Source organism: Mustelus asterias, chromosome 10, assembly GCF_964213995.1.
Source record: "Mustelus asterias chromosome 10, sMusAst1.hap1.1, whole genome shotgun sequence".
NCBI lineage: Eukaryota > Metazoa > Chordata > Chondrichthyes > Carcharhiniformes > Triakidae > Mustelus > Mustelus asterias.
Window position 1 is genome coordinate 92,296,954 of NC_135810.1, and position 15,498 is coordinate 92,312,451.

Consider the following 15,498-nt stretch of genomic DNA (forward strand, 5'->3'; position numbering starts at 1 on the left):
TTGATAACTTCCCTGCTCTTCCTTCAAATAGTACACGGGATATTTTACATCCACTCTAGTAGACAGTCACCCAACACTTCACCCAAAAGACTGCACCTACAACAGTGCAGCACGCCCTCAGTGCTGACATCAGCATTGATTTTTGTACTCAAGCCCTGCAGTGGGACTTGAACCCAGAACCTTGTGAGTTGGAATTATAGAACCCCTACGGTTCAAAAGGAGGCCGTTTGGCCCATCGAGCCTGCACCGACAACAATCCCACCCAGGCCCTATCCCCATAACCCCACATATTTACCCTACAAGTCCCCCTGACACTAAGGGACAATTTAGTCTGGCCAATCCACCTAACCTGCATATCTTTGGACTGTGGGATGAAACTGGAGCACCCAGATGAAATCCATGCAGACACAGGGAGAACGTGCAAACTCTACACAGTCACCCAAGGCCGGAATTGAACCCAAGTCCTTGGCGCTGTGAGGCAGCAGTGCTGACCACTGTGCTACCCAGAGGCATTTAGAGGCAATGTTGCTATCAATTTTGCCACTGCTGACACAATGGCTGGAACTTTACTGTCCCACCCACCACGGGAATCAGACCGGGCAAGGGGTGGACCATGGAAAGATCCGTTGACCTCGGGCGGGATTTTACGGTCTCGGTCTGAGTGAGGCTATAAAATCCTGCCAAATGGGTACATTGTTCTCAATATTACAAGCTTTCCACATTAGCCAGCTACACAATAGAACAAGCCTCCTGATTAATACAACTCAACAAATATCATTTTGCCATAAAATTGATTTCATCATCCAATGATAAATTAGTAAAACTCCAGTTGGACTGTTTTGTTCTGTTAAACCTGCTTGTGTCATCTGCTCAAAGCACAATGACATCAGGAGCATCTATTCCAAATTAGATGGGGCACTCTTTGTATCTTTCGTTTGATCACCCGACAAGAAATAGGGAGAATAAGTAGAAGTATTGTTGCTGAAGACCATCTACCAATCAACTCAAGAGTTACATTGGAAGAGAGCCAGGCGCAGGTTATCTGTCCAATTTCTTGACAAAAGCACAAGCAGGGAAAGACAACGGGCCTGATTCTCCCAAAAAGTTCTAAGTGCTGAATTCGTGGGAAAACTGGTATAATTCACGATTGTTTTTTCAGTGGGAGTTCAGACTTGTATCTCCAAGACTCTGTGCAATGCAGAAAGTCACAATTATGAATATCATTAAAAGCTCGGGGGGGGGCGGGGCCTATTCACGCCAGAGTCTGACAGTTCTGCAACTCTGCGCATGCGCAGTGGCCCCGGGTCTGTCAGCTGGCCAGCCTGGGCCCCCTGCACTGCTGCCCCTCCAACCCCCTGCCCCCCCACAGTCTGATCACGGCCCCCATGACCACTCCCGGGCCAGCCCTGACACCCCACCCCCGTCCCAGAATGCCACGATCTCCAGCACCACCCCCTCCAGCAGTGACAATTCCCCCCTGAGGGGGTCCCTCAAGGTCGGGCCCCTTTTCTCAACCCTTCCTGCAATGGCCGGCTGCAGCTTCGTCCACGCTCCTATTGGCTATCCAGCTTCAAGAGCCATCCACCCCCCTCCACCCGCATCTTCAATAATTGGCGAATCCAGGGAAAGTCACTGCTGCATACTAGCAATGAAGTGTGAGGTCAAGACCCTCATTTGACTCTGACAGCTTGGTCCCGAACCAAAGCCCAAAATCATGCACTTAGTTGGACCACACCTGGGGAACGTGAATCCAATAGTAAATTCAAAAGAAACTTGCTCACCCACCAAGTGGTTAGAATGTGGAACACAGTACCACAGCTGGGGTGAATAGCAGATATACTGAAAGTTTCATAGAATAGAATATAATCCCAACAGTGCAGAAGGAGACCATTCAGCCAGCCCATCAAGTTTGCACTGACTCTCTGTCAGAGTATTTTTTTCATTCATTAGTGGGACATGGGCATCACTGGCTGGCCAGAATTTATTGCATATCCTTAGTTGCCCTTGAGGGCTAGTTGAGAGTCAACCATATTGCTGTGGCTCTGGAATCGCATGTAGACCAGACCAGGTAAGGATGGCAGATTTCCTTTCCTAAAGGACATTAGTGAACCAGATGGGTTTTTGCGACAATCGACAATGGTTTCAGGGTCATCAGTAGACTCTTAATTCCAGATATTTTTTATTGAATTCAAATTCCACCATCTGTTGTAGTGGGATTTGAACCCGGGTCCCCAGAACATTAGCTGAATTTCTGGATCAATAGTCTAGTGATAATACCATTAGGCCATTGCCTCCCCTCTTAACCAGGTCCTCTCCTCTGCTCTATCCCTGTAACCCCACATCTTTGGACACTAAGGGGCAATTTAGCATGACCAATCCACATAACCATCTTTGGACTGGAAACACCTAGAGGAAACACAAGCAGACACAAGGAGAATGTGCAAACTCCACACAGACAGTCCCCCGCAGCCGGAATTGAACCCAGGACCTGGCACTGTGTGGCTGCAGTGTTGACCACTGTATCACCATGCCGCCCCTAGAGGGACGTCTACTTGGTGAAGCCAGATATGTACATGTGGGAGAAAGGAATAGGTAGAATGCTGCTGGGATCAGATGAAATAGGATGGGAACAGGGTGTGTATGCTGCAGGGATTCCCAAACTGGTTATCGTGGGATGAGATTCTGGGGTCACAAACTGTGAGGCAGCAATGGCTGCCACGTAGCTTGAAATGAAAGTTTTCAGCTGCATGGCCCCTTCAAATCCTGGAATTTTTTCTAATAGTGAACATAGCCTAACAGGCAGATCTTTGATCCACCATAAAAGCCAGTGCCATGTTCAACCCCAGGACCCTCGCAAATCCCCCTCACCGCCCTTAAAAATACCCCCATCACTTTCGCTCCCCCCACCACCACCCCCCCCCCCCCTCCCCCCCCCCGCCTGAATGCCCGTGACTGCTGAAGTGCTCGCCTTGGATCTTCAGGTAAGCGTTCTCCAAGGCGGCCTTCACGACACACGACAGCGCAGAGTCGCTGAGCAGAAACTGATAGCCAAGTTCCGCACACATGAGGACGGCCTAAACCGGGATGTTGGATTTATGTCACATTATCAGTAACCCCCACAGCTTGCCCCCTGGACTTGCAGAATCTCACTAGCTGTTCTGTCTGGAGACAATACACATCTCTTTAACCTGTGTTTAATGCTCCCTCCACCCACATTGTCTGTACCTTTAAGACCTGGCTGGTTGTAGGGATTCGCATTCTAATCAGTATTCTGTAACTTGATTTCTGTGTCTGTGCACTGTTTGAGAGGACATTTCCACTCCATCTGACAAAGGAGCAGCGCTCCAAAAGCTTATGGTATTTGCTACCAAATAAACCTGTTGGACTTTAACCTGGTGTTGTGAGACTTCTTACTGTGTTCACCCCAGTCCAACGCCGGCATCTCCACATCATGGCTTACTCAATGACACAGTGAATTCTTAAGACATGTCTCATATGAAATGCCAACAACAATAACTTTCTTGACCACTTCTTCTTGCTCATTGAATGTGTTTTTCTCCTCTGCATCTTTCAAAAAGCTTTCAATGTGACTTAGCTGATACGATGCAAACTAAAATTCTGAGTGGAATGCACAGCTTCAAGGTGTGTGATTTAATGATAATGAAAGAAAATGATTTTCAAAATACATTCAGCAGGATTACTCTTTATGGTGCCTGCTGTTAAATGTGAGAACCGTATCAGACAATTACATTCAATGTATGACCGAGAAGATTGCTGTAAATTGACAAGTTATATTTCGCACCAGGAATTTGATAATTGAGCATACCAATTTCCCTTTGCAGTTCTGTAAAAACAAAAGGCTGCTAATTCAAAGAATTGGCACGTTCATGGTCAACAATGAATGTTTTGAATTCTTTGCCTGTGTTGTATTGAAATTAAAACTATTATCTAATGTTCTTGTGCCAAGGATGAAGTCACGTTGCTCTGTGAAGCTTGTACTATGCTGCATCCATATTTAGACTGTTATGTTTTGACAAACTATGTGGGAGGCAGTTCAACATGACCTTTCACAGAGGTGCACCTAAAAGAATTCTACTTCATAATAGAAAATACAAAAAATCATTCTAAATAGATATATTGGTGTTATTGCAATTGTAGCTGAAACTTAGATAACCCTGATTTAGTTTCAGATTACAAGTGCTGCGCTGGTACTATTCTTAATTTCTCCTCTTGTGCTCACAGAGTACATTCATCTTCTGACGTGTTTCTAATGTTACGTAAGGAAGTTTAGGATCGATTGTGATCATCTGCATAGTTTTGCACCATAATGCGAGTGACATTTTGACAGATTGCTTGGAAAGAGAGAGAGGATCAGATTTGGAGGCAAGGAAATGAGAAACTGTGGAAAGTTCCACAATTAACTTTCCTGGTTAGTGCATCCCATTAGAGAACTGCCATAGGGGCTAGAATTTTCCACTCACAACCCGGTAGATTCTGGGAGAGAAGAGCGTAAAATAGCATGGACGGGATTCCCTCCAGGACCCTGCCTGATCCAGACCTGATTTTCCAGTGGGATGAGCAGGGCCTCGGGGTGAGGAGGGGGTGGGGGCAGCCCACCCTTGCCCCTATTAAGGCCCTGAAATGACTCTTAAAGTTGATGGGTGCCCGATGACGAAGGTGGGAAAGTTGGGAGGAGGGTCACCTCAATCAGAAGGCCCCTTCAGACTTGGTGAGCTCTCCCCTCAGGGACCTGGGAATTCCAGCCCCACTGCCCCCGCACCCCCCCCCCCCCCCCCCCCCCCGCCCCCCCTCACCGCCATCTCACTATGGAGAGGAAAACACAACTGAGCATGGTTGACATCCAATTGTCTCATAATGTTTAGGGAGTCCTTTTAGTCAGCTACTCGTGCTGACTTTGAACTCCACCCACTCGAAAAGACATCTTCTCCCACTTTGAGAGATCTCATTTACTGACTAACTGTGTGGTCACGCTCAGATTTTAAAAATGGTTCACATCATCTTCTGGATTCGGTCCACCCACTGCTGTCACCCACTAACTTGCCCCATTACCCTTGACCCACCCAATATCACCATTCCTCTCCCCTCTGTCACCGTTGAACCTCCGCTTGTTACCCTGGACCCAATCACAATCCACCTCCACATACCTTCCTTCCCCTCAGAGCCAACACCTGTTATTGTCCCATGCCCACCCTAACTCTTCCTCCTCCCATTATTTGAGTCACCTGTCTACCCTACCTCCATGAGATTATTACCTACCAACTCTCACCTTGGGCCTTTCACCCGACCACATCCCACTGCCCCTCTGACTGTGACTATTCCATCTTATCACCAGTACCCCGGGTTCACCTCCCAAGAGTCCACAGTTGACACCAGAAACCCTGCCCTCTAAGACATTCTCTTTCCCACTCCCCAGACATGCTTTACCACCCACCCTTCCCTGCTTGGTCTGCTTCCCATATCCAGCATTGGTACAGCTACTGATAGCAAAAGCTATCGGGAAGAATGTTCCCAATGTTGGGGAAGTCCAGAACTAGGGGTCACAGTCTAAGACTAAGGGGTAAGCCATTCAGAACTGAGATGAGGAAGAACTTCTTCACTCAGAGAATTGTGAACCTGTGGAGTTCTGTACCACAGAAAACTATTGGGGCCAGTTCATTAGACATGTTCAAGAGGGAACTGGACGTGGCCCTTGCGGCTAAAGGGATCAAGGGGTATGGAGAGAAAGCGGGAGTGGGATACTGAAAGTGCATGATCAACCATGATCATATTGAATGGTGGAGTAGGCTCAAAGGGCGGAATGGCCTACTCGTACAGCTATTTTCTATGTTTCTATCAGCAGCTGATATGAATGAGGTTATGTGAAGTCCCCAAAAAGGCGACACAGTATCTATAGAGCTTGACGTCATGGAGGAGGTGAAGCTCACAGGTGCATGCCACTTACAGGCGTAAAAATAAACATTCTAAATTCTCCATGGCAGGGAAAGTAATTTGGAAGCTGAACTTAATTCCGGCAACGGGGCCTTTTAATGAGCATGCATATAATGCTAATACATGCTAATTGGGTTCCTGATATTGTTCATCAGAAAGTTCGATCTCCCCTTTAGACCATCTTGAAAGTCAGGGGAGAAAGATACAAACAGTGCATCTTGCCATCGGGAAACGTATTAAGTTGGATATAAAATTGGCTTCTTGACAGAAGCCAGAGGGTGGTTGTAGAGGGTTGTTTTTCAAACTGGAGGCCTGTGACCAGCGGTGTGCCTCAGGGATCAGTGCTGGGTCCACTGTTATTTGTCATTTATATTAATGATTTGGATGAGAATATAGGAGGCATGGTTAGTAAGTTTGCAGATGACACCTACATTGGTGGCATAGTGGACAGTGAAGAAAGTTATCTCCGATTGCAACGGGATCTTGATCAACTGGGTCAGTGGGCTGACAAATGGCAGATGGAGTTTAATTTAGACAAATGCGAGGTGATGCATTTTGGTAGATTGAACCAGGGCAGGACTTACTCAGTTAATGGTAGAGTTACAAAACAAAGAGATCTAGGGGTACATGTTCATAGCTCCTTGAAAGTGGAGTCACAGGTGGACAGAGTGGTGAAGAAGGCATTCAGCATGCTTGGTTTCATCGGTCAAAACATTGAATATAGGAGTTGGGACACCTTGTTGAAGTTGTACAAGACATTGGTACGGCCACACTTGGAATACTGTGTGCAGTTCTGGTCACCCTATTATAGAAAGGATATTATTAAACTAGAAAGAGTGCAGAAAAGATTTACTAGGATGCTACCGGGACTTGATGGTTTGAATTATAAGGAGAGGCTGGATAGACTGGGACTTTTTTCTCTGGAGCGTAGGAGGCTGAGGGGTGACCTTACAGGGGTCCATAAAATAATGAGGTGCATAGATAAGGTAGATCTATCTGGAAATATCTAGAAATATCTTTTCCCAAAGGTAGGGAAGTCTAAATCTAGAGGGCATAGGTTTAAGGTGAGAGGGGAGAGATACAAAAGTGTCCAGAGGGGCAATTTTTTCATACAGAGGGTGGCAAGTGTCTGGAACAAGCTGCCAGAGGTAGTAGTAGAGGCGGGTACAATTTTGTCTTTTAAAAAGCATTTAGATAGTTGCATGGATAAGATGGGTATAGAGGGATATGGGCCAAATGCGGGCAATTGGAATTAGCTTAGGGGTTTAAAAAAAAGGGCAGCATGGACAAGTTGGGCCGAAGGGCCTGTTTCCATGCTGTAAACCTCTGTGACTCTATGACTATGATTCTAAGTGCCCCACCTGCCACAGATCCCACAGCTGGCAAGACCGGAAGATTCCGCCCATTGTGATTCTGGATAGGATTTCAGTAACTTACCATATTAAAGAAAGGATTTGCATTTGTATAATACCTTTTATATCCTCTGGCCAACCAAATATAGTTCACAAGCAATAAGTGAGATTGAAGCTGTAGTGGCTGTTGTTAAGTAGTCAAACATTTAGTGAGGAGTCAGCTTCAGCATGACAAAATCACACAAACCACAACATGATAAACTAGTTAATATGCTTTCAAGGTGTTGGTAGGAACAGCAGGAGAACTCCATTGCCTTTCATCAAATTGTGCCAAATCATTTTCAGTTTTACAGATGGGATTAAATAGGATATAGGAAACAGAAACAGCTGACCCAATTAATGCATGCTCCACTCAAGCCTCCTCCTATCTTTCCTCAGCTAAATCTATCATTGTAATGCTAGCCCCTCCTCCCTCAGATGGGCAGCACGGTGGCACAGTAGTTAGCATTGCTGCCTCACAGCACCAGGAACCCGGGTTTGATTCCCACCTTGAGTCACTGTCTGTGCGGAGTCTGCATGTTCTCCCCGTGTCTGCGTGGGTTTCCTCCGGGTACCCCGGTTTCCTCCCACAGTCCAAAAATGTGCGGGTTAGGTGGATTGGCCATGCTAAATTGCCCCTTAGTGTCAGGGGGATTAGCTAGGGTAAATGCATCAGGTTATGGGGATAGGGCCTGGGTGGGATTGTGGTCGGTGCAGACTCGATGGGCCGAATGGCCTCCTTCTGCACTGTAGTGTTCTATAATTTGATGATTCTTCCCCTGAACATTAACTACTATTTGCTTATGTTAGGAAATTGAGATAGTTTAAGTGATTTGTATTTTTTCTGTGTGTATTAGGCAAAAGGTATAATGTAAGAATAATCTGTGTTTCTGTTTTTGTGAGCTAGGAAAGGGCTAAAACTTCAGTTTAGCTTCATGTTAAACAAAAGTACCGACAGGTCTGTTTTAGTTTCAACTTTGCCTGTATTGTACTTCAGGGTTTACGACGTAAAAGCAATTACAGGCTTTAAAAAAGAATTAAGCTGTTGCTTAGCAACAAGCGGCTCACACTGAAAAGCAGAAGCATTGAAGTTCAGTCTGGAAGCAGGAGCAAGGGTTTTTTCCAGAAGCTGCCAGTACAGGCAGACAATAAAGGGGCAGAAAGCAAGTCCCAAAAGCTAAAGAACAGAAAGTTCCAGAAACCATAGAATGAAAAGAAGAGCCCCAAGAAGACTCCAGGACTGCACATCAGATCAGCCATGATCTTATTGAATGGCGGGGCAGGCTCGAGGGGCTAGATGGCCTACTCCTGCTCCTATTTCTTATGTTCTTATAAGACTGAAGTCAAAGAGACAAAAAACCAGAACAGGATTTTCCAATTTTTTTTGAGAGTGTTGCCTTGGTTGGGAAATGTGGAGTGCAGCCCATCGGCTGCCTTGCCGGCTTTTCCTGCCATATTTTTAAACTTGTTGGAAAAACAAATGGAAGGGGCGGGTGCCATGAAGTGATGCTGGTGGGGTGGGCTCTAATTGAGGACATCCCAATTTTAAGAAATACAAATGGAAGCTCCGTCCTGGACATGGAACCTGCCCCCCAGGGAACCCCACAACCCCATAGACACAGGTCCCCCACCCCTCCCACAACGAACCCCCCAATGAACCACCTCCTCACCTGAACCATCTTAATGGAAGACTTGCCTCCCCGCTCCCCTTGGCACTGCAAGAATGCTGTCCGGGCATTACCCCCTTCTCCCTTGGTGGATGTGCTTATCTGTGTGCTTCCAACAGGTTCTGTTCGCCAATTTCCCTGTTTTACAAAACCAGTTGTAAACCCCACCAGCGTGACATCTTTCCGGTGGGTAGGAGAATTCCCTACATGGGGGTGATACAGCAGGGGCAATCAAACAGGGAAATTCTGCCAGTGTGAAAGTCATTTTGGGATACCCGTTCAATTCTCTGTACCCTTTGCCATTTCCCCCCTTCCCTACTCCCCGCCTTGGAATCTTGGTGCTACTGTTCACTGAAATTTAAGGAAGGGGCAGAGAGAGGCTCCTAGTTAAAGACAGAGCTGCAAGGTGAAAACCTGGAGAAGTCAGCTAACAATAAACCAGACATCTGAAGTAATCCTAAGGTTGTGACACCTTAATACAGCCTGTGAAGCAGTGGAGTGTTGGCATGGCTGTGTATCTGAGAGATTGTGTGGAAGCTTGAGTGCACATGGTGTTCCAAGGCAGAGGAATACTGAAAGGAGAGGTTGAAATCCTGGATGTGGATCCTTAGTAAAGGCTTCCAATAGAAAGTGTTGTTAGGGAGAAGATTCCAAGTGTGTTTTCTGAGAGTATAGTTTGGAGACTGATGTGGAAGCCAGAATTCCAGTGAGACCAGTTGGCTCACAATGTAACAAGAATCTAGGGGGATTGTTGAAAAATCCACAGATGTTGTTTTGGGAAGTATCTGCCACTTAGTTTCAGAGTGTGGGGTGTCTGACCACATTTCACCTATTGGTTTACATGGATTGTGTACTTACTGAGAATATTAGATATAAAATATATTCTGTAACTTGTGTTATCCTTATAAATCTGAATATACCTGCAATGGTATGGAGTCATAAGATCATAGAGGTTTACAGCATGGAAATAGGCCCTTCGGCCCAACTTGTCCATGCTGCCCAGTTTTACCACTAAGCTAATCCCAATTGCTCACATTTGGCCCATATCCCTCGATACCCATCTAACTGTCTAAATGCTTTTTAAAAGACAAAGTTGTACCCGCCTCTACTACTGCCCCTGGCAGCTCGTTCCAGACACTCACCACCCTCTGAGCGAAATAATTGCCCCTCTGCATCCTTTTGTATCTCTCCCCTCTCACCTTAAACCTATGCCCTCTAGTTTTAGACTCCCCTACCTTTGGGAAAAGGTGTTGACTATCTACCTTATCTATAGTTGTTTAATAAGTGTTTCATTCTTTTGTTAAAAATTAATTGGCACTCCTGTGACTCCTGTATTGATGGTCTCTAGGTATGTTCTGCTCCACAAGTGTAAACATTCGCTTGGTATTCACTCGTATCAAAATCTTTCATAATTTTAACAACTTCTATTAGGTCACCCCTCGGCTTTTTTCCAAAGGAAGAGACCCAGCCTATCAATTCTTTCTGATTATGTATACCCATATTTTCTGGTATCATTCTTTAAAATCTCCTTTGTACTCTCTCCAGTACCTCTGTCCTTTCTATAATATGGCAACCAGAACTGCACGCAGTACTCTAAGTGTGATCTGTCCTACTAACTAATCTTGGTTACAGCACTGGTTGCATTAACTTAATGCAATTGCCCTGGGATTTTGAGGGAAAGTCAGCTAGGAGTTGCATTTCTGGTAGATATCCAATGACTCTGTTGAAATGTGTATGGATATCAAGTGGAGACAAACTTAACTTTAACTATGATTATCACCAAAGTGAGATTGTCAGCCAGTATTTTCTGTCTGGGTCTGGGCATGAAGAATTGACACTTGGCTGAGGTACTGATGTGAGGCAGCTGTTTGTGGAATCAAACCCAAATATGAAGAAACAATATGGACAATGGTGAAAGTAACACAGACAGTAAGGAAAAAGAGAGATTGATTCCGAAAACCTGCTAGGCCGTTGATGTGGAGGCAACAGTTCTATCCAACAGGCGAAACCAGTGATAATTCTATCATAAACTGCTGGATTACAGATGGGATTAGTGTTCTTTGAAAGCAAAACCACATAATGCAAGAGTACACCACTATGGAGAATGGAAGCTTCGAGTTTAGGTCTTTGAGTGGCCAAAAGTGACTGAAGATTAAAGCTGCTGGCTGGGGATAAGTAGTGAACATCTTGCAAGATGGAGATAACTGTGAGGCAGCTGTAAATAATGGGTAATGCGAGACTTTACCCAGGGCGGCACGATAGCACAGTGGTTAGCACTGCTGCTTCACAGCTCCAGGGACCTGGGTTCGATTCCCGGCTTGGGTCACTGTCTGTGTGGAGTTTGCACATTCTCCTCGTGTTTGCGTGGGTTTCCTCCGGGTGCTCCGGTTTCCTCCCACAGTCCAAAAATGTGCGGGTTAGGTTGATTGGCCGTGCTAAAAATTGCCCTTAGTGTCCTGGAATGCGTAGGTTAGAGGGATTAGTGGGTAAATATGTAAGGATATGGGGGTAGGGCCTGGGTGGGATTGTGGTCGGTGCAGACTCGATGGGTCGAATGGCCTCTTTCTGTACTGTAGGGTTTCTATGTTGTTTCTCAAATTACTAAATAACAGACAACTTTACAAGGATGAATCTTGTGCAGTTGGAAGATTGGTCATGTTGCTGCAAGGGGAATTGATCGTTGCCAGGCTCCTGCAAGCTGTTGTTGTTTAGCATCTTCAGTGATAATTTGGAGGAAGGTATCAAGAAAACGGTTCATAAGGTTTTGGGTGATAAAAATGCAGGTATCGGAACATAAAACGAGAAAAACAAACTACAGGCAGATCTAAATGTAGTGGGCCAATGAGCCCTCATTTATAAGTGGTGTTATGCTCAAATTATCATATAAATCAAATTTAGGTCTTACCAAATATAATCTAGAGTATGGAGAAAATGCGAAAAGAAGAAAGGTGAGTTCTCAACCTGGTCCTGAGTTGCAACTTTGTATAACATTTTAAATCAGAGGCCTTATGGGAGGTACAGTCTTTTTGGTAACCGATTCTCTTAGCAGTAACAACACTGATAGTCAAAGAATGAGACTATTCATAGAGATCATAGCAAAATGCTAGGTCAAGTTTCTGTTAAATGAAAGGGAGGGATGCAGTCAAATGTACAGCAGGGAAATGATTATTGTATTGAAGACTGGACAGTTGCCACAGAATCACAGGCAGTGGCAGATAAGTTCAAATCACAGAATTTCTCTGCGTGTTTTATTTTTATAGCGGAAGATGGGACAAGGTAACAGGAAGCAATTAGTTGTGGCCTGTCTGTTTAATTCATTTCAGGGTTAGGATCAATAATCTCTATGTCTAATTATGCAGAGTCAGCTTTAAGCGTTACAACAGCTTTTAAAGTGTGCATCCTATAAGGTACAGTAATTGTGACAAGATTGCATATCTTTGTTTTTAATCCTAATATCTAAAGTAGTTATGGCTCATTACCCAGGAAATACAAGTTTTAGTCATTTACCAAAGGGTGAGAAACAAATGACCGTTGTAGTTCAGTACAAAACACGATACAAATGTAGAACTGTAGTCTATGTAACAGTAGTAACCGTGCAAATCTATCTTTTTCACTTATGATTATTCATTGTTATAAGGTGTTAGATAAGTACCTGGTGGTATTGAATACAACACAAGTTGAAAGAATCATATAAAGATGCCTAGGCCAGCTGAAAAGACAATTGAGGCATTAACAGAGAAATCTCACCTTTAAGCGAATATTTTCATTAATTTCTTCACGTTAGAAGGCAAAAATCACAAGTCACAGGAATCACAGTGTGATCATTTTGCCAAAGACAAGATACGTAGGAATGGGGAAGGCCATTTGGTCCATCTTATTTCATCCATCCAGAACAACCTTCTGTTTCTTAAACAATTCAGAGCTCACGCCATCATCACTCTTCCCAGAAATCCATTTGAAGTATTGATCCCCTCTGTGCGTAGTAAAGAGCTAAATCTGTTGTACCTATGTACTTTGCCCTGATATCAATTCTATAGTTAGGTTTTCCCAATTTGAACAGATCTTCTCCTATTCCCACTATCTAATTTAAAGTAGTGTTGCAGATTAACTTCTCCATAGCATTTACTACCTTGCATCTCACAGATGCCAACTTTGCAGGCTGAAAGTCCCAAAACGTTCCAGCTGCTCCTTATAATTCAGCCCTCTGACAAACGAGGGGCCTGATCTTAATTCTGGATGGGTTTTAACTGAGTTCAAATCCAGGACAAGCCACATGGCTCCTCTTCACACTGCCTCAAGCTCTAGAGTGTTTCCTTTGCTTTTCAGTGAGCACTTTTGGATGCAGTACTCAAGATGTGCTCCAAAGAGAGCACTTGACAACTTCCTCTCATTTACATTCTACTGTTTTGGCTTTGTAGTTCAACTTTCTTTTGGCTTTGTTGATCGCTATTCTGCATTAGCTGTGCCTGAACGGCGAGGCCAAATGCACCCCGATATTGGTCTAATTTACAACGAGACACAACAGATAGTTCACATTGATGGAGTGATGCATGATGCAGCAGTCATGCATTACGTTTGTCAGCTCTGATCCTAGGCCATCTGGATACACTTAATCTATATTGGGTTGATTGAATAACTTTCCTGTTCTCACACATCCTTCTTAATCTCCTCGGCGAGTAAACTGTTCACAATGGGTTGACCTGACAGCTTTTGGCAAGCCCCGAATGCTATTTCAATTGGAGATATCTGCACAGAATAGTTCTCTCTATAGTTTACTCACTTTCAGTGATAAACTTTGCCCCCAGTATCAGTTCAAAATTAGATGTGTCATTGATGAATGAAAATTATTGTTGGAAAAGTTTCCTGCCCAATAGATTTTGGGCTTTTATAACCATGCCATATAGTTAAGAGCTACAAGCAAGAAAAGCAACTTATAAAACCATTTTTCTTGCATGAACCGTTGGCCATAATAAGAGAATGAACACATTTAAATCAATGTAAGTACAAATCAGAGAAACCTGTTTTATAACTAAACTAACCTTGAAAGGGGAGGTGATAGAGGTTTACAGCATGGAAACAGGCCCTTCGGCCCAACTTCTCCATGTCACCCTTTTTTTTTAAACCCCTAAGCTAGTCCCAATTGCCCGTGTTTGACCCATATCCCACCATACCCATCTTTAGGCAATGTAACTGTCTAAATGCTTTTTGAAAGACAAAATTGTATCCACCTGTTACTACTACCTCTGGCAGCTTGTTCCAGACACTCACCATCCTCTGTGTGAAAAAATTGCCCCTTTTCTTTCCCTTACTCTGGATCAACCTAAACAATATATCAACACACACAGAAGTACACCACGGGGGTGATTATTTATGGTGCATTAACCATTAATTTTCAGAAGAAAAACATCACTTAGTAGCAATGCTGAGCCCCCTGTCTCTGTCAATGGAGTAAGAGTTTTAACAACACTAGGTTAAAGTCCAACAGGTTTATTTGGTAGCAAATGTCATGGAATGGCATTTGCTACCAAATAAACCTATTGGACTTTAACCTGGTGTTGTTAAAACTCTTACTGTGTTTACCCCAGTCCAACACCGGCATCTCCACATCTGTCAATGGAGCACAGGAATGAATGTCCATGCGGGAATCTATGTCATGAATTAAAATCAAAGCACCTAGAACACATCAGAAAGTCCCACCCGGGACTGTCAGCAGTCGGAGTTGTCCAGTCTGTGAGGGGAGGATGCCCCACGAGGCCAGGACTATTTTTATGTCCCACCCTCACATATCCAGTGCCTGCCGGCCTGAAAATTGAAGCTGGGTGGGAAAAGGCACTTAAGTGCCTCAATAGGGGCAAGGGCAGGTTTCCCATCTAAGGCCCTGCCCACCCCATTGTAAAATGCATCCGGGTTGGGGTGGGCGGGATCCCAGACGGAATCCTGCCCATGCAATTTCACACTTCCAGAGGACTGAGGAAACACTTGAGGGATGTCCTCATAGCATCCCTGAAGAGATCAAACATCCCAGCTGATTCAGGGGAGTTCCTGGTTTGTGACCAACCAAAATGGAGAAGATGCATTTGGGAAGAGACCGAGCACACTGAGAAACGTCATCAGCAGCATAGAGTAGTGAAGTTAAGGCGTTGGGGGGAGCACACAAACTTCTAAACAACCCATATACCCAACTCCTGAAGCACCATCGTCCCACCATGTGGCAGAGTCCACAGATCATACATTAGACTTATCAGCGATCTCAAAAACCATCGCACTGGAGTGGAAGCAAGTCTTCCTCAATCATACGGAATTACATAAGACTGCAGTACTGTATTCATGCCCAACTAATTTAGCATACAGATCAAAGTTTTGACTTAGCACTGTTAAATAATGTGGAAGTAAAGAAAAAAATAATGTTCCTTGAATGAAAGTAGAACAAGGGATCCTTTCTGAACTGAATGAGAAACTGAACCTATCAAAGCAGGACAATTGTTGGACAT

At 44.5% G+C, this 15,498-nt stretch overlaps 1 protein-coding gene across 5 annotated transcripts in view; it reads left to right on the forward strand.

Annotated features, from left to right (window-relative positions):
* LOC144499767 (microtubule-associated tumor suppressor candidate 2-like) overlaps nucleotides 1–15,498 on the forward strand; it is a 489,039-nt gene that overhangs the window by 377,024 nt on the left and 96,517 nt on the right. The gene's annotated exons all lie outside the window — the stretch shown is intronic.